Here is a 20,056-nt window from a genome sequence, read left to right on the forward strand (position 1 = left end):
TTTGTATACTGCTTTTATTCAAAATATAGTTTCAAGGTTTCTGTAAAATTTACTGAAATTCTTCTTTCGTCCGATTTTGCATATTACTTTTCTTTTCCAAAAGTCTTATGTAGTACAAAAGAATCTTAAGATTTGATGAACATTTTAACTTGTTTTTCCAGCTGCATCTAAATTCTGCAAATGAAAGAAGAAAACAAAGTTTTATGTATTTGTAATTGGCCGTTTCATAATCTAATGCATCCTGGGTAATATTTTCAAAAGCGTACACCAAAGCGTTTTGATTGGTTTAAAACGTTATAAACAATGGAAATTCAACCAATGACGTAACGTTATTTTCACTTTGGGGTACGAACAATGAAATTACCTATGATGCTTTAGATTCTGAAACGGTCAATTAGCGACAGCAACACAACAACAAGTTTAAAATAAAAACAAAACCAAAAAAAAATGCAACACACACAGAAACGAAGTATAAGATAACAACTGCCATTTTCCTGACATGATACAGGACATTTTAAGACAAAATGGTGGGTTGAACCTAAAACTTATTATTCGTGAAATTAGAGTCTTTGGATACTGTATAACAGCTGATGTATGCATAGCATTAGATGTTTGTTCAATCGATATCACGTGCTTGAGTTAGGTTCACACTCTACTGACATTTTTCAGTAATAGCTATCCCATGAGGACGCGGTGTGTCAGTTTTAGATCACCCCTCTGGCCTCCGGCCATCAGGTGTTCTTACACTGACACACCAAGTCAGAATGGGATAACGGTTTTACATCCCAGCTTTTCTAGATTAGATAAAACAAAATTATCCTACATAAAATTTTGTTAAGAACGCCACACAATCATTATAATATACTTTATATATTACTTAAGAAATAATTCATGACAAACGTAGATTTGTTTTCATTTTACCATGGGTTGGGCATTTATAGTCGATTATTTTACCCTGAGCTTTAGCGAGGGGTAAAATACGAATACCAATGCCCAACCCATGGTTAAATGAAAACAAATCTACGGCTGCCATGAATTAGTTCAATTCTAATATGACAAATTCGGTAATATTTTTAACCGGAAAGCCTTATACATACGATACTGTTGTGGATGTTCCGTTTTACCCAATTTTGATAATATTATTAATATTACATCATTCAATGATTATTTGTTTAAATCGCATTGTTCACTTATATATTTTCTTTCAATGTAATTGCATTCGTTCTGAGGCATACAAGAAGCTTTCAAACGCCCGGTATTACCATTTGATTTTTTGTTTACGGAAACATACTTATGATGTCACCTTGTTTCGTTGCCATGCCAATAACATCATTTCGCGGAATTTTTGTTTAATAAAATTTACCATGAAAAATAAATTAAAATGGACTGATTTGTGTATTTTGCTGTAGAATAGAGATAAATTTATTGTATCTGAATCTTGGCTCACGTAATCTGAGTTTTTTTTTTTTTTGTCGAAAATTGAGAATATCTGGTAGTATGAGACCCGGACACAATGTTTAAATATGTTAAATTAACAGAGAGTTTGTATCCAGTCGTCCTGGTGTAAGAATATGAATCGTAGGTATGTATGCTAAAAATCTTGAGTTCGAATCCGAGCATAGACACTGGTTTTTTCTGCATAAATTTTGATACTTTTCCATATAAATAATTCTCAGTTTTATTGTGGATTCAACATTCCCGCCAAAATGTTACAGAACATAGGAAAGCATGCAGAACAAAGAAACTCAAGCTAGATTGATCTCGTAGGGGTGATCCGGTTCAGATCACCCCTGGTAGAACAACGGAGCTTGGATGCAAGTCCTTTGGTTGTCTTGTTTATATGTATATACTACTAATCTATTAACTACGTATGATGTTGGAGCATGAGCATACTGATAACAAGCAAATGTCATAAGATTTTCCCATGGAACAACATAAGAACCAAACATAGATCGTTTGGAAATGATATCAGGATATAACCTTTGCTAAACATGCTAAAGATAACAGCTGAGTAGTCTTTATTTTGTGAGGAGGGAGGGGGAAAATTAATCGAATTGTTAAGTTCTTGACTGCTAACTTGATTTGAAGAAGATTTTCTTTTGGTAATTTTGTCACTGTAGGACTATTTTTATATCGATTCACTAGACAGCTTCCTTCTAAAGTAAGCTCTGTCTAGATTATATAATCAAAATAAAATGACATTGCGATAGACCTAGATAATTGCGAAACATATTTTAACTAACCTTTTATACCAGTTTATACAATGAATATTCTGTATTTATTTTAGGATTTGTCAGTCGGTATACGTATATGCTAAATAAAACATTACTTCAAAGTTTGTTTTAGGTTTTTTGATTTTCAAATGTTTAGTCCTAGAGCACATTAAAGACACATTTACTGTCAAAACGTGCTCATGGTGAAATGAATTTGTTACTGTAAATAAAATTATACGCTCAAAACTTCACAAAATGAGTAATGCATCTTTTGTAGTGAAAAAGGTACACAAAAGTATGTACCTTTTGTAGTGAACTATTTTGCTCAAGGTTCATAGACGTTTTACCAGATCTACATTTCTACGTATATAGACTAATCAAATAATTTTTTACTAAAAAAAACTATAACACCCACTTAAGAAATTTTAGCAATCTTTTATTTTTTTAATGTTGAATTGAATTCAAATACGATTGTATGTATCTTACATTTACCTTGCGGGTTGGAGTTGTATTTCCAAGTTTTATGTGGATTTCATTGGGTATCGCCCATGGATATGTCCCTTCAATGTGGTTCTTGTGTACAGAGTAAAACTCATCATCGGGTATAATTGGTATTGTGTTACCAATTCTGATAGAAAGGCGGTTTATAAAACCTATCAATCTGTTTGTCTCACTGACACAATTTGCATTCTGAAATAGAAATGTAAAGACTCGTTTTGTGAATTATGATATAATGTAGTGCTTTAACTTTTATTTTTCGAAATATACAGTTAACACCACAAAAATATTATGAACGAATAATTTGATTTTGTATTTGAAGTAATAAATGAAATGTACACATCTAACCGTAAAATTCGGGAATGTACACCCAGTACATTTAGAAGTTCTCCAATTTCAAATCACACTTTTTATTTCAATTTGATCATAAGATATATATTGGAAGGTATGATATATAAGAGTAGTTCCCTAGCCATTGATACTGCAGAAATAGTAAAATTCACAAATTCCTTCTTTACTTGCAATATTTAATCTAACAAAAGAGAAATAACTCAAATGAATAAATATGTAATAAGGCTTAAGCAACATGATCGTGCCTGTTTCGCCTTCAGACAGGTTACCCAAATATGCTCTGGTAGGAGGATATACTTTAAAATTAAAAATAATATATTATTGACACTGCCACCAACACTATGCGTCAAAATATGAACACAATATGTTGTGACATAAAACAGTAAAATTTTCGCATTTAGCTATTTCTATTTTGACAATGGTTTTATCACATATTACTGCTGACTAGGTGAAATCAGATTTCACAAAGTGCAATATTGGAATTTATTGCACGCTAACTTTTGGTTACTTCCTGTGGGAAATATTATATTGCTATGCAATAATAAATATATTTGAAATTTTAACAATAAAATCATCCTGTTTCGCCGCAAATGTATCCCATGACAAATAATATAATATAATAATCTTTAGCATCATACAAGCCACCTAATCCAGATCATGGTAAAAGTACACTAATGCGTATGCACATGTAAACATTATTAGGTATACAGCTTTAGTAAAATTAGCAAACAAAAAACAAAAACACCATAAAGCATTACAATGAAATTATGATTGCACGTAAAATTAGCGTACTATATATAACGGTAGAAAATAAAATTAAAAAAAAAATGAATTTCTTTCTTTTTTTTAGTATGAATACTTTTATGGCATTCATACTCATTTATAGAACTTTTAAGAGAGACAAAAAAAAAGTCAACTAAAAAACGTACCAGATTAAAGACGATGTAATATATAAAAGGATGATAAATAAATAATTTTCCTATTATCTTGTAAACCAAAATTTCTTTTCATTCATTTAGTTTTAGAATTGGCTATCTAAATGAACGTTGCAGTACCGATAAAATAACAACGTGAAAATGAATTGGGAGATATATAAAAAATATTAAAAATCAGCATTAACAAATGGTGGAATTATTTTTTCCATTATTGCTTTGTACAACTGTCATCGATTTTAGTTTGAAACCCGGATTTTTTTCAATAGAATTATGACTTTTGCACAGCAATATACTACTGTTGCTTTTTTATTGATTATGATAATGAGTTGTGAAAATATGTTTATATAAAGATAGTTTTTATGCCCATTAGAATATATTTTGAAATGAAAATTTCATGAACTAATTGTTTCTGTTGCTTCAATACACGGAGATATTTATTTAAACTTTTAATATATTCTGGCAGTTCAACAAAGTTTTATATCATTTAAACAACTTCAAGTTATGGAAGGTAGGTGGAGATATTATAGTGGTCTATGACCACTAAAAGCAGTACAGAACACTTGCTCCAATCACTACCACAATGGAGGTCTATAGGTGCTCTTGCTATATTTCAAATTAGACAAGATGCACTCCTTAAAATCTGTAGAAAAAGTATTACAACAATGCAAACTTAACTCACGAAACTGTACAAATGTTTCGTAGTTAGTCACTGACAATATAATATAAGTTTCAACAACATAAGAATAACTCAGGTATGTTAACATTTACATCTTGATAAAGAGAGGCGAAGGATACCAAATGGACATTAAAAAGTACATAAGTAGAAAATAAACTGCGTATGCCATGGCTAAACAAAGAAAAGGGCCAACAGACAAACAAAATTACACAAAACACATTATAGAAAACTAAAGAGAATGCAGCAAAAAAAAAACCTGGGGTGATCTCATGTGCTCTGGAAGGGTAAGAAGATCCTCCTCCACATGCAGAATGCGTAGTGTTGCCAGTATTAGTAGACACCCGGTGTTAAGTCTACTTTGGTAGTTCACTTTCGTGGAAAAGAGGACATTATTGTAGTTACGACAATTTGAACATATTCATTGTCATTTGTGAAACGGATATTCCATAAAGGTCAACAAATTAGTGATGGTGTCCTTAATATTTACGAAGGCATGACTCCAACTTCATCACTTGGAAATCTTGGTGTAATGGCTTTCTTTAGAGCATGAACCAACTGCGAGAATTATACTCCAAATCTTCTTGTTAAAAGTCAAATAAAATATTGGTTCTTATCCTCTAGGGTCCAGTATTAACTAACTTGAAATAACAAGGATTCCACCTGTTAATATGATTGATTTATTGATTGAATGATGATTGCTTTATATCAACTTGCAAATATTCATGCATATTCAGGACGAAAACAGGTTGACAAAAGAAAGGTCCTGTAAAAGTGACATATGGGATGCAATTTGGACTGGTACCGGAAAATGAGTGTATATGAGATAGGACAGAAATTTTACCTTGCAACAGATAACCAACGGGCCCCTCACTGAGTTGTTGCAAGGGTTTTTACCAGGGTGTATGCCACTCTCTCTATACATTTCGTCGAATTTAACGTCTCGATTCCGATCTGACGTGATTTCGTATTTACACATCTTACACAACCACAAAATCGTTAAATTTTGGTAAGAATTTCATCACCAGTTAGAAGAAGACCACAAATGACAATGCTTCTAATCCCAGTCATCCTTGAAGTTCTTTGTGTTTGAGAGTATACAACATTTAGAATATGTGACGACTCAATTGTGAGTCAAATAAGATGAGACAGTATATATATAAATGCCTTAAAAAATGTGTATTTACCATTGTGATGTAAGGTGTTTCCCTAAAATTCCCGCGCTTTTGAATGGTTACTCTGCAGTAAATGTAACGTAGACGGTTTACCGAGTAAAGTACAAAAGTGGAGTATCAATATCTTCAGTAATATTTTGAAAACAAAATAAATAAATCATATGTAATTTTAAAAAAATTTATCTTGTTCACTATTTCAAAAATCTAATAAAAACAACTCGCACAGAATACTTTCTATGAATGACATGATAACACGTGGTCATAAAATAGATGAGATTTTTATCCTAGTTTCAAACTTTTCAGTCTGGTAAGTAAGTACCTTTTAACCATTACTTGTTATACAGGTCAGGACCACTAGAATTTTGACGTCAGAGGAGTACATTTGCATTGTAAATTTCCATATTTCAAAATGTAAACATGTTCGTGAGAAACTTATCAATTGACATAATGAATCACAATGCATTGTGGGATACTACGAGTTTACTATCACCTGAAACACGTGGAGTTTGGTTGATACGTGTCTTTTTGTATTTTATCTTTACATTTCTTCTTTATTCATTTTCCTCACCAAATGTAATATTTGTAATGATATAAAATAATCTTTAATTTGCATGCTCAAAAGAAAAATATTGTTCACCGGCTTCAATGTTCGAGTTTTTCGTGTTGCCAAAAAAGTCAAAATCAGGTTTTCTATATTGGTATGCACTGTCCTAGTGAATTTATTACACGCAAAACTCATATCGAACTGTACATGTACAAGTAAAATTCCTCTTAGCTCTTTAAAACAAGTTTAAAAATTTAGAGGTCAGGAATGGTTTACATAATACTGTATGCTTTTAGAATTATCCTATAACATATATTCATATGTTTTCCATAAACATTGTTTTTTCATAAAGAACAGAAAATATGGCACAAAATCCTATTCGATATCAAGCATTACAGGGTGCTAAGCACCATGCCTTACAAGCAGGCACATCTTTCATATGCAGAGTCTATATCTTATATAGACGAGGAACACTTGTCTGTTGTTAAGAAATTATGATGACCCGTAGTTGTCTTTTGGTTATTTTTTATGTCGTTTGTTTGCTCATCGACATTCATGCCACATCTCATTTAATAACTAGCCGTAGTTTAAGACCGATTTATCTACATTATACACGTGTATTTAGTAAAAGTAAAGGGAATGGTTTATAATTTCATGACAATTAAACAAATGATGGTTTTACTTTCTGTGCATGTGGAAAATGGAAAACACTTTCTTGTGATCTCGGATGACTTGCATCATTCGTTATTGAACAGTTGACCTTTAAGTGACATTTGCAACGTCAGCATATAAACAAAAGATGTGTTAAACATTCTTAAATCTTTATGTATTCTGTCCCAAAAGAAAAAGATTGTGTGAGTGCGTCACATGGATCTTTGACACTCGCTTTTCCAATTTTATGAGATATCTGAAAAGATTAGGAGATATGGTTTTGGTTATTTGAATGCAAGTATAACTTAAGGAAAAAATGCGTTGCATGTCAATAAAAACACCAGCTTTGTAAAATGTAAGCAAAAAGTAGTCCATTATCCATTGCAAATATACACCCATATAAGGTCGTTACGGCATCAATTACTACTATCACAATATAAAGATGAGGTTTCAGTGAAGTGATGGCTCAATTAGCATCAAAAGGGCAGTTGGAATCAGACGTCAGCCTTACAGTGTACTAATCAATGAAGATGATACAAGTGTTTACCTTAAATTCGATAAAAATACATTGTAGTATGTTTATATCAAATGACATAAACAATTACATTACTTTTAAGATTCTTTATTCACGACATTTCGTTCTTTCATTTCAATCATTTGATCAGCTTACTGGATGATATTCAAAACTTAATTTAAAATTTGAGGGGGTACCGTACACCTAAGAAAAAATAACTCTTACTATAATTTTGAGTTAACTACGTCAATATAGCGTTTTAAAATACGCCTCATATTTCAAACGTTTTATTGATATGAATAGTTGTTTACCTGTTGTTATGAAGCAGACGGTACATCACTGTCATAATGGAACAACGTAAACGTAATACGTTTGGTAAATTTTTGAGATTTAAATCTGCCGATAAGAAATTGAGTCTTTCAGATTACTTCAAATGGTTAAATGATGGCAGGAAATTGGAAGATTTTCCGCAAGTCGGCTTGCGCAATGATCAAGGCAATTACGTATACGAGTATCACTACATAAAGCTCTTCTTGATTTTATACATTTTTTAAAGGAGCAGAATCAGCAAATAATATTAGGTCATAACATTTGTAACTTTGACATTCCTGTAATTGTTAACAAATTGAAAGAATATAATTTGTTTTCGACATTTTGTGAAACAGTGAAAGGTTTTATTTACACAATGAAAGTGGCTAGAAAGTATATTCACAAACATGATGTAGAAAATTTTGAAGCAGCAGACTCTTGTCAAACATTTTGTAGGAGAAAATTACCTCGCCCAAAATGCAATAGAGAATGTGGATTCATTAAAAACATTATATGACAGTAAGGTTACCTTACTAGTGAAATCAGATGATGTATTTTCCATTTCATACCACAATTGCATGGATTCCTACTCTGACTTACTAAATAGTAAAATTGTTTCAAGGCCACTGGCAATTAGCATGCAACTAGCAAAAGATGGTATATCGTTGAAACACCTCAAACTGGAATCTGTACGAGATGTATATGGACTGAAATTTGTCCTACAGGACCATAATATACCACCAAAGAATGTGAAATGCATTCAGTACTACTTTCAGACTGAGGAATGAATTTTGTATGGCCAAACAATAAATAGATGTCTGCGTTTTCCAATAACCTGACTGTGTCTACCCTAATGTTTGTTTTAATATTCTCCCAACACAATGAATTCGCCATTTAGTCTGTCAGTTTGTCTACAGGTCCTTTTCTTGTTAGTTCAAAACGGCACTACAGAAATAATGAAACTTAGAAGGTGGTAAGAATGCAATGCGTGTGTACATAATACAAAGTTATGTGAAAAATTGATTCCCTACATTATAATTTTATATTTTGAGTTATTGTCCCAGATCAATTGACACTGAATAATAAAGTTGCCACTTTTTCGTCTGCAAAAAAATGACCGCCAAGTCAAACATTCTTATTACTAGTTGTTGGATATTGTACCCTATCATATAAATATGCCAACAATCATTTCTCTGAAGCTACAAAAAAAAATAAGAACCAAACCAAAGTCTCATGATGGTCAAAATTGCAATGAACACACCACTTCATGATAACCAATCTGATATACCAAAGATGTAAGACCAAGGTCAAAAGTTATGGTTTCGTCATTTTCATGCAAAAAAAAAAACTACATTAAGTTGACTTTACGGTCAAATTGAGATCACATGAAGGTCATCATGGTGTAACACACATTACCTGATGATGATTCATCTACATACTAAAGATCTAAGACCAAGGTCAAAAGACAACAAGGCATGGTAAAGTGTTTATAGTAAAAAGTAAAATTGACCTTGAGGTTAAAAATAACACAGGACACTCAATCTCATTATAATACATCCTCATACAAAAGATGCAAGACCTATGTCAAAAGACAAAAAAAAACCTATGGCCTTGTTTTTTATTTCTATCAAAAAATACATTTATTTGACCTTGAGGTCAAAGTACAAGGTCACACGAAGGTCATCATTATATGTAACACTCTTCCTCATGATGACACGTCAACATGCAAAATATCTAAGCCCTAGGTCAACAGACAAGAAACTATGCCCCAAATATACTATCAGAATGGAAATTGCTCTTATTTATTGAGGGTGGCGGTATTATAAAAACTATAATTGAAAAAATCTGGTGGTTAAAAGTTTATAATATTTTACAAATATAACTTACTAATATAGCAGTACAAATGGTTATTTTTTTTTTTAAATTCATAAACGACACCTTTTTTTTTTTTTAATTTCGTCTTCAAATACTTGACCTAACAAAGTCACTATTGCGGGCTGAATTTGAGACCTCCCTTTTTTAATTCGGACAAAAATTTAAATCCGGAACAAAAAAAAATCCAAAAAAAAGGAACTGGTGAACTAATATTTGCCTTATTTTTCACTATTGACTATGCTTTTGTCAATTTAGGATATATTTTTTTTAACATATATACCAATATTCCCATATTTCTGAAACCTCAAATTTAGGCTAATATTAGCATGTAAAATATGTCATATTCGAGTTGCCAAATCGTTTTAACGTATGGTTCAAATCCTTCGAAATTTTTACAAAATGTTTAGCTTTTCCCATTTTATCAATGGGATAAAAACAAGAAAAATTAAACGACAGGATTTTATTGGTGTTCAGTGCTTGGTACCCCTTAATAAGCTTAGAATTGAAAATACATGTTTGCACTAATGGTCATGGTCAATAAAAAACTGACATCAAACCAATCAACGGAAATCAGAAACAGAACATAAAACGAATGATTGTTTTTGTTGTCGTTCAGTGTATGTTGTATATATAAACTTGTTTATACTAGCAGCAGACAACAAATCTTTCGACATGTACATGCTACTTAGAATGACAAAATTAAATTTAAAACGAAAACAAGATAAAGTGAATACAAACACTTCATGACCGTATAACAGAAGAGTCCTCATTCTTACATTCCATTATTCATCGAGTAACAATAATATTTGGGTGATCAATTAGATTATAAGTTATCGAATGCAAATTTGTTCACACTTAGTTCTTATAGTGTGCATAGCAGAATGCCAAATTGGTACGACTAATTATATATATTTTTAAATGAAAACGGGATCAAATATATACAATTGCAATGCCATTGGCGTTTCTTAAATACTGGCGCGATTTGAATTTATAAACCACATGAAGACCATTTAAGATGTTCCCATAACTGTTCCCTTTTTAAAAACTGAATCAGTCAATTTATAGAAATATTCCAGATAAACCTGTTCTTTCCCATAATAAAACATGAAATCGTCTAATCTAATATTGAATATGACCTATTTATCATTTCAAACTGACGGAAGGACACATTAGTATAGATATTTATGTGCATGATGTAATACACAAGTTCAAAAGCCAATTGTATATATGTAATTTACATTTTAGTTTAAGGTGTGAATTCTGGTTGTACGTACTTCATTATTGCAAGCAAAAAAGCAATTGTGGTTTTATCTTTATACAAAAGAGGAACATATAACTAAATATTGGCACGCTTCACTAAACTTAAAGCATGTCTTTCCTTTTCACTTTTACCTTGAGTAAATCGGATATCCTAGTGCCAGTTTAATCTAATCAGTTTTTCACTCGACGCTTGTTCTTTCATTTTACTCTATAACTTGAAATATTGGTTTTTGGCAATTGCAATTATATATAGATTTTAAAAGCATAATTTCTAATTTATCATTCTATAGTACTCATACATTAATAAAGAACTTGTCTAGTGAAAACAAATTAACAGACTTAAAATTTTATGTTTACCCCTCTTGTGATTGCCACCTGTTACATGTGCATACAGACCAAGTTTTGAGATTGTGATTAAAATAATATTTCATTTTTTGAATTTCCCCAGTTTATACTATTCAAATATTGAGTTATTTCTCTTTGATCATTACATATGAAAACGTTCCAATCGCATCCTACAAATTATAACACTGCTTCGAAAAAACAACAATAATGGATAAAATGACTGTCAAAAACTTCAATAAATAAAGCTAAAAACACTAATTCTTTCAGCTGTTTCATAAAGTAAAATTTATCTTTACGGAATAACAAATGAAACCAGCTACAAGTTTATTCTTTCTGTACTTAGTTCTTAGAGTGTGCATAGCAGAATGCCAAATTGGTACGACTAATTATATATATTTTTAAATTAAAACGTGATCAAATATATACAATTGCAATGCCATTGGCGTTTCTTAAATACTGGCGCGATTTGAATTCATAAACCACAGGAAGACCAATTAAGATGTTCCCATAACTGTTCTTTTTTTAAAAAACTGAATCAGTCAATTCATAAATATTCCAGATAAATCTCTTCTTTCCCTTAATAAAACATGAAATCGTCTAATCTCATATTGAATATGACCTATTTATCATTTCAATCTGACGGAAGAACATATTAGTATAGATATGTTTGTGCATGATGTAATACACAAGTTGAAAGCCAATTATATATATGTAATATACATTTTAGTTTAAAGTTTGAATACTGGTTGTACGTACTTCCTTCTTGCAAACAAAAAAGCAATTGTGGTTTCATCTTCATACAAAAGAGGAACATATAACTAAATATTGGCGCGCGTAACTAAACTTAAAAGATATCTTTCCTTTTTCACTTTTTTATTGAGTAAATCGGATATCCTAGTACCGACTTTGAAAAAAAATAACACTTCAATAACAAAAATGTTTTATTGGTTCTAATCAGTTTTTCACTCGACGCATGTTCTTTCATTTCACTCTATAACTTGAAATATTGGTTTTTGGCAATAGCAATTATATATAGATTTTAAAAGGATTAATTCTATTTCTAATATATAATTCTATAGTACTCATACATTAATGAAGAAATTGTCTAATGAAAACAAAATAACAGACTTAAAATTTTATGTTTGCCACTCTTGTGAGTACCACATGTGCATACAGACCAAGTTTTGAGATTGTGATTAAAATAATATTTCATTTTTTGCATTTCCCCAGTTTATAATATTCAAATATTGAGTCATTTCTCTTTCATCATTATATATGAAAACGTTCTAATCGAATCCTACAAATAATAACACTGCTTCGAAAAAACAACAATAATGGATAAAATGACTGTCAAAAAGTTCAATAAATAAAGCTAAAAACACTAATTCTTTCAGTTGTTTCATAAAGTAAAATTTCTCTTTACGGAACAACAAATGAAACCAGCTACAAGTTTATTTTTTCTGTAATAAAAAATCAGCTGTGACTCCACTGACCTCTGTAAGGAATAGTTGTTACAGCAAAGAAATTGCAATTGCTTATCTTACGTAAAAAGTAAAATAACAACAAAAAAAGAGACCTCCGATGAAAATTCCAATAAGAAATGTCCCGAAGGAAATGGTAAAAATAAAATGCCCAAACACATCAAACGTATGGGTAAAAACAGTCAGATTTCTGACTTGGTACAGGCATTTTCTAATGTAGAAAATAATGGATGAATCTGGTTTAATAGATAGCTAAGCGTCTCACTCGTATTACAGTCCCTTAAAATTTCATACACAGCTTATATGACCAGAACCCAAATCTTCCAACTAAATCAAAGACTGCAATCGAGGATAATTTACAATACACGTACGCTAATGATATTTTCAAATTATTAAAGCTACAAATGAATTACTTTTGTTTTTGTTTTTGGGAAATAATTGTTTAAGAACAGGAAGTTTTGGTTGGATAAGAGATTATAGATTTCAAGGATTTGAAGTTCTTTTCAACCAATTATGTCTCGTACTTTTGGGAGACGAAAATGTTTGTATCTCTTTTCTTCAAATGATACTAGTACCTTACATGCAAGTATAGAATAAATGATTGAATTTCTTACTCTTATATATGCAAAATCATTAATAAATTTCTAAAAACAAAACATTTGAGTAAAAACTAAAATTGCAAAAAGTAAACAATAAAATCAAAACTAACAAACTAATGTTTTCAATTAATTAATTCATTCATCCTTTAAGCAAAACATTTGGTATGAATGCTAAAGATAAAGCTATTAACAAGTGCCTGAATGAAACATTTACTTTCATTAAAATTGTAAGTTTAAGCTGGTAAAAATTATATTGTTACCTTTTGTGTGCGTTACAAGCTATTACCGCTTATTATTTGAATTCTTATCTCTGTCATAATTGATATTGTAACAGCCGTTTTGATTGGCTAATTCAACATGTGCAAATGTGATGTACACATAATACATTAAGAGATCCCTTTAAAAACGTTTTTCATGCCGAAGTTCATGTTAGAGGGAGATTACATTATAATGCAGAAAACATTAAACGCTAGGTTTTAATCTTCATTTTATATGATAACTTTCATAATCAAATTGATATATGATCATTATGCATACTAAATGATTATCACTACTAGAAAATGCTGATGCGGAAGCAAATACATGTCAGTGATATTTGAACAGGAACCTCATAAAAGCCAGGAAAAGTGTCAAACCCTAGATTTATACACATATCGTTTGATAAATTTGTTTCACATTATGTTGAAACTTCTTATTCAATTCAATAAAAACTTAAAGCTTTAAGTCGGATATTTTCCAGTACATATTTGTCATATATTTTGTCGTTGAAAATATATGAAAAGTCTTTATTTTTTATCATTATCATTATCCTTTATCATGTGTCCTCTTACAATGCCTAACGTTAATGTTTAAAATTTCCCTGATCTACATTACAAGTCCTTAAATTTCAATTTAGTTTAAAAATTTCATCTAAGATACCTGAGTTTTAATGACGGTACGCCAGGCGCACTTTTGTTTCTATTAGACTCATCAGTGGTGCTCACAATAAAAGTAGATGCAAAGCCATATAAAATATTACAAATTTAAAGAGCATTATTAACAAAACATTCTTGTTGGGTTCAATACGCCTAATATAGAAATAATGAGGCATGTCTACACCAGATACAAAATGACATAGAAGTTGACAAACTTAGGTCTTCAACAAAAAAAAAAACATGTTGCCAAACTTTTAGATATTTTAATTAATTAAGATATTATGAACCCTAAACTTATTGTAAAAAAAAATGTTTGACCGTGCTATGACACTGTCGTTAACACTTGTGTAGAAGGCGTTTCGGATGTTTAGATTTATTTATGTACTGAGATATGCATGAATGTCAAGGCATTTACATAGTTCATTTGTTCGACCATAACCCATCTGATATAATACAATCTTCGTTGTTGATTAAGATTACAAAATGTACTCCCTTGCGCGATCCCACATTTTGAGACATTCGTGTCTACCACAATATCGTTATATTAATAATTACACTGCATATATAATATCCTGTTCAACTATTTAACAGTTTAAATGCATATTGTACACGGATTGGATGTGTATATACTGAATGAGTTCAAACATAATTTAATCAGGTAAAACAATAGAAAACAAAACAATGAAAATATATCGGGTACATGTACACGTTGAAAAAAAAATCATCTATAGTACTACTATATTCATTGTTGATATCATTTAGGGTTTTTTTTCACGCGAGGATGTTTCATACTAGCAGTTTTATTGAAGGGTTATATATTATGTAAGATACGATTTTGTCTAGAAACATTCCCGAGCTATACAGATTGTGGATAATCTGTTTATTGCTGTTTTTTTTTTACAAAGTTTCCTTTAGCTACCAAAAGACTTATCGCTCTCAGGGTCACACTTTGTATCGGTGACACTAATACCTATTAGAAACTCACCCAATTATTCGTTTAATTTTGTCGGTCCACACTTATCTGCATAAAAAAAAAACCCTGAAGATTTGTTACGGGATGAACACTGTAGCCGTAACAGAAGGTTGGGATTATATTTTTCTTTGTATGTTTTCAACCTTTACTGTTTAGTACATTTTAAATACTTTACTTTACTTTTTAGCGTGCCTCGTTTTATACATCCAGTCATTGTGTTATTGTGCTATGGTATTTTGTTTTATTCTTGTCTTTCATTTGTGCTTATGTACTTTGTCTATTGGGTGTCTATCAGGTTATTTGATTTTATATTGATAAAGATTGTAATACAATGTTGACTGCTGTTCCCCAATTTTTTGACATTTTTACTTATTATGTCTATTTGTTTTGCTCACACATTGTTGTCAATATAATGGAATTTCCATGTGACTGTGAAGTAATGAGAAGTAAAAAAACAGGTTTAAACCACCATTTTCTACATAAAGAAACAAAAATTAATCTGCATAACATATTCTTAGATGACCTTAGAAGCATAATAGAATAACGAAAATATTTTGATAAAAAATATAGTACAAACAAATACATCTAAATGTTTTAGTTAGACGGAAATGATTGATTTGATCACATCATGTTTCAGTTCTTCATCACGTGATCTCAATTAGTCGTTATGACATTACGTAACTTATAAATAGATGAATAGTCTTGAACAGATGTACTGGATACATTACTATCTTCATCGGTAAGGTTTTGTTTTACTTATTGTATAAAAACTATGCTAAAATTTGTAAATCAATGACTGCCAATATGACACCAGTAGTCAAAAATTAATTCAAACCATTCTTCATATAAAACCGAAGTTGTCTCATTGATGCTATTTCCTTCAAGCCCCGTCGTCGTCAAATAAAAAAGTCAGTGAAGGAGATAATGATACGTAATTATTTAATAATGCAGTAGTTACAGTATTGTATTTAGTTTTAACTGAATAGCTTTCTGACAACAACATTTTGACCGGACGTTTATGTAAATTTTATAATTTAACTTATTTGAAAAGGGTATGAGGTAATAGACAATCAGTCGGGATCAACCCAATATTCATGTAGTCATGATGCACATAAAATTCTAAACAAGAGTTCATTATGAAATGACTTTAAAAATGTGAGAAAAAAAAACATACATTTAGATATATATTTATTTACAAATGTATGTGTTTGGGAAATACATTTTATCAATTGTTTAGAGACAAACTGACTGTGTTATAAATAAAATTAATGATTCATAAATCAATGAGAATGGCAGTTTTCATAGGAATCCTATCACAACACAGGTTATAGGAAATGAATTCTTATATATTGTGTACATGGTGTATGCAAATTCGATGAAAAGAAAACAAATTATGTTGAAAAGATATTAATAAACAGACACATGCATCTTATTTTATTTACGGAAGTGATTTATTATTATCGGCATGAAATGTCAAATATTATCACACTAAGGCTAATATTATTTAATACATTTCTGCAACTGATATTTATTTAAGTTAACATGATTTTATTTTATTTTAGATTCATTAACTATGATTTTCATTCGCCTTTTACAAAATTGTTTTATTCTATTAACTGTTAATAATAACTGTGTCGAAATTTGCGACATTTTTTCTTTAAATTATCGAGATTTAAAACTGTATTGGTTATTATAAATTTATTATATGAAATTTATTTTAAAGGACACATATGTATTATGACCTACATCATTATACATACATATTTATGCGTGTGAATATGTTTACAATGTACACATGGTTAACGTTTTAAGCAAATCAAATAGAACAGCTACATTTCCGATTTATAAATAATTTGTTGAATCACAATTATAAATGACTGACAGTGTTTTTAATATCATAACATAAGAAGTTTCATTCAAAATTTTATAAAATGAAATGAGAACATGTTAATTCGAATATTATATTGACGGATATTTCCAAAATCTTCTTATTTTCTTGTCATTTTTGTATTACTGCCTTGATATTTTCGAATTGCTAATCCTTCTAATGGAAATATTACCATGAGTTGCCCGTTTTACATTGATTTAGTAGTTTATAAAGCCCCCGTGTAATTTCCAGCTTATTTTTTTCAGATTGAAAAGCAATATGTCAGGGTAATTAGATATTATTAAATGTGTTGTATCATGTTTTGTTTACATACAACTCCTTCTGCATTGACAAAATGATTCCCATTACAACATGTATGTAGTATACGAAATACTGAAGATATTTTATATCGATGTGATACTATATATCATATCATTAATTAACAGATAATCTACTGATAAGAAAAATAATTCAAAAATAAAAGATTAATTAAATATAATTATATGTGAATCAATGCTTTCGACTAATTGAAAATCATTGTTTTAAATTTTAAAAACTCTTTATTCAACAGTGTTTACAGGAAATTATATATGTATAAATGTGTCGATAAGTTAATAAACTTCTTATTTTCAGCCTATTACATTTTGTTTAGAACTTAATGTTAAGTAATTGATTCTAAATTAAATGATAAAGATTTCTGGACAATTACATTTTAAATATTTAAAACGCTCGGCGAGCCTCGCGTTTTAAATTTGAAAATTTAACTGTCTCGAGTGGATAAATATCATATCACACTCGATGCAGTGGTAGAATCTATATATATGAAAACAATAAAAGTATGCTAAGGCATCAAAATTATTTATATTGAATTACAACATACTAAAGAATACATTGAGTATACAATGTTGGCGCTAGAGAGTGTTCTTTGTCTTTATACTTGAAGATTTTATAAATACTATATATTTGTTGTTCACAGCACGTTTCTTAAGATAAAATCCATTCTATTTTAGTAAGTTGTTGTACAACTGCTACATTTTTTATCAAGTGGAATAGTCTGATATTACAAGGAAAAAAATAAGATATACGCTGACTCATATCTTAATTGTTTCATTGCAATATCAGACGGTTCCACTGGAAGAAAATAACTATTATAATTTTTATTTTTATTCGATTTTAAGTGGAGTTGTAGAAGATTTGTCTTTGAAGTGTCATTCTAATTAACCAGTACTAGATTTTTTTTAATTACCGTTGATTTATGTGTCTACAATCATGACACAATGATTTGTATTACTTTACAATACGTTTCCGTATGTTGTCGGTTTTTTTTAGCAGTTCAGTGGTTGTGTTGTTTCGTTTTTTTCTTCTTATAGTTGATGTGTTTCCCTCGGTTTCAGATTGTAACCAAAATTAGTTTCAGTTAAATCGATTTTTTTACTATTAAACAACGGTATACTTCCATTGCCTTTATTTACCGCAGTATAGTATCCACTTTCCAATAAACAAATTTACTCAAATATCCCTCTTTCTGATCGGAATTGCTTGTAGGAAAATCACTTACAGTTTTGGAACACATAATTATTCCCAATGATATATTATTAGATGGACTGGTAGAGGAATCAGCTGAAATCCAACTTTTTTTTAATTCAAAATTATATGTTTATAATGATGGTGTCTAATTAACTGATTGCAATTTGTTGGTTTGTCGGAACTTGTAGCAAACGTTATTCAATGTTATAGTGTAAATTGTTGTTTCTGTAAATGAATATAAAATATGCAATGCAAAACATATACAAAGTTTACATGTATGGTTTCTCAAGTTTTTCTTTTGATAAAGTATTTGTTTAAAAATCATGTAAAAATAATAGGAATCCTGCAGTTATGATAGTGTTAATTGTTTAACTGTAGTTCAAAAAATCAAAATTAATGTTAAAAAATCGTTCGTTTGTCAATTTATATAAAAGTAGTGTTATTAACAGCCTTGAGCAGTTCATAAAATAACTAAGTCGTATGTGGTACATGAATTTTATATCTAAAAATATATATAAATATGTAAAATGCAACTACTGAAATGCATGTATGTGCATTATTCAAATATAAATCAAATCGTTATTAAATCATCGAAATAGGAATAATAATGTTTCGATTTTAATAATATTAAATAAATTCATATATTTGCAAATAAACGTAAGACGTATGAAATGTTTACTTAAAAATACAAACAGATATGTATAGATTGTTCAAAAAATAGAAACATATAATAACTGTGTTATTACATCAAATTAATGCACATTTGTTTTAACTGATCGATCGCTAATCCTTGTCACGAAAGCTCTCACATTTAATCATTTAAGGTGGTACCCAACACTTTCACTAAAATTAATTTGGCTCGTTTAATTTTCATAAAATTTTGTCAAAATATTTACTTTGACCCTTTAACAAAAATATAAAAATTAAAAAAATTTTGAACCAACCGTTTTGTCAGAAAAATTACACTGGTTATATAGCAGTTTGACAAACACCAATTTTGATCATTGCGATGCTTAATATTCCCTTTACAACACAACGTAATTAAAACGTTAAGCTGACTTTACAGAGTTATCTCCCTGTAGTGTTAGGTACCACCTTAAATACGTTAAAGGTGTAATACCACCAAATCATGGCACGTCACATTCGGTTGTATACGAAAGTAGGTCTAAAAAAATATTCCCTTGAATTTGACAGTTGTGGGTAATTAATCCTTCATTTTAATGCAGTAAAAACATTTCTGTGTCATAAACATATGTCTTGGGTATTTCAAAACACCATTACTTTTTATTTGGGATTTCTATAGAAAATTTTGTAATCTTGAGGTTACATGGTGACTAAACCTTGTACACAGA

General features: G+C 30.0%; 1 long non-coding RNA gene across 2 annotated transcripts in view; it reads right to left on the bottom strand.

Moving 5' to 3' along the window:
• LOC139495834 (uncharacterized) overlaps positions 1-20,056 on the bottom strand; it is a 30,343-nt gene continuing 10,287 nt past the window's right edge. The window contains exons 1-3 of one of the 2 annotated variants that reach the window (XR_011657481.1): positions 13,684-13,728; positions 2,706-2,903; positions 1-174 (exon numbers count right to left, since the gene is read on the bottom strand). This is a non-coding gene — a long non-coding RNA (uncharacterized lncRNA). Of the gene's footprint in view, positions 175-2,705; positions 2,904-13,683; positions 13,729-20,056 lie in introns of those variants that run through there. The other variant, XR_011657482.1, reaches the window with a different exon arrangement.

This window comes from Mytilus edulis, chromosome 11 (assembly GCF_963676685.1).
Source record: "Mytilus edulis chromosome 11, xbMytEdul2.2, whole genome shotgun sequence".
Taxonomy (NCBI): domain Eukaryota; kingdom Metazoa; phylum Mollusca; class Bivalvia; order Mytilida; family Mytilidae; genus Mytilus; species Mytilus edulis.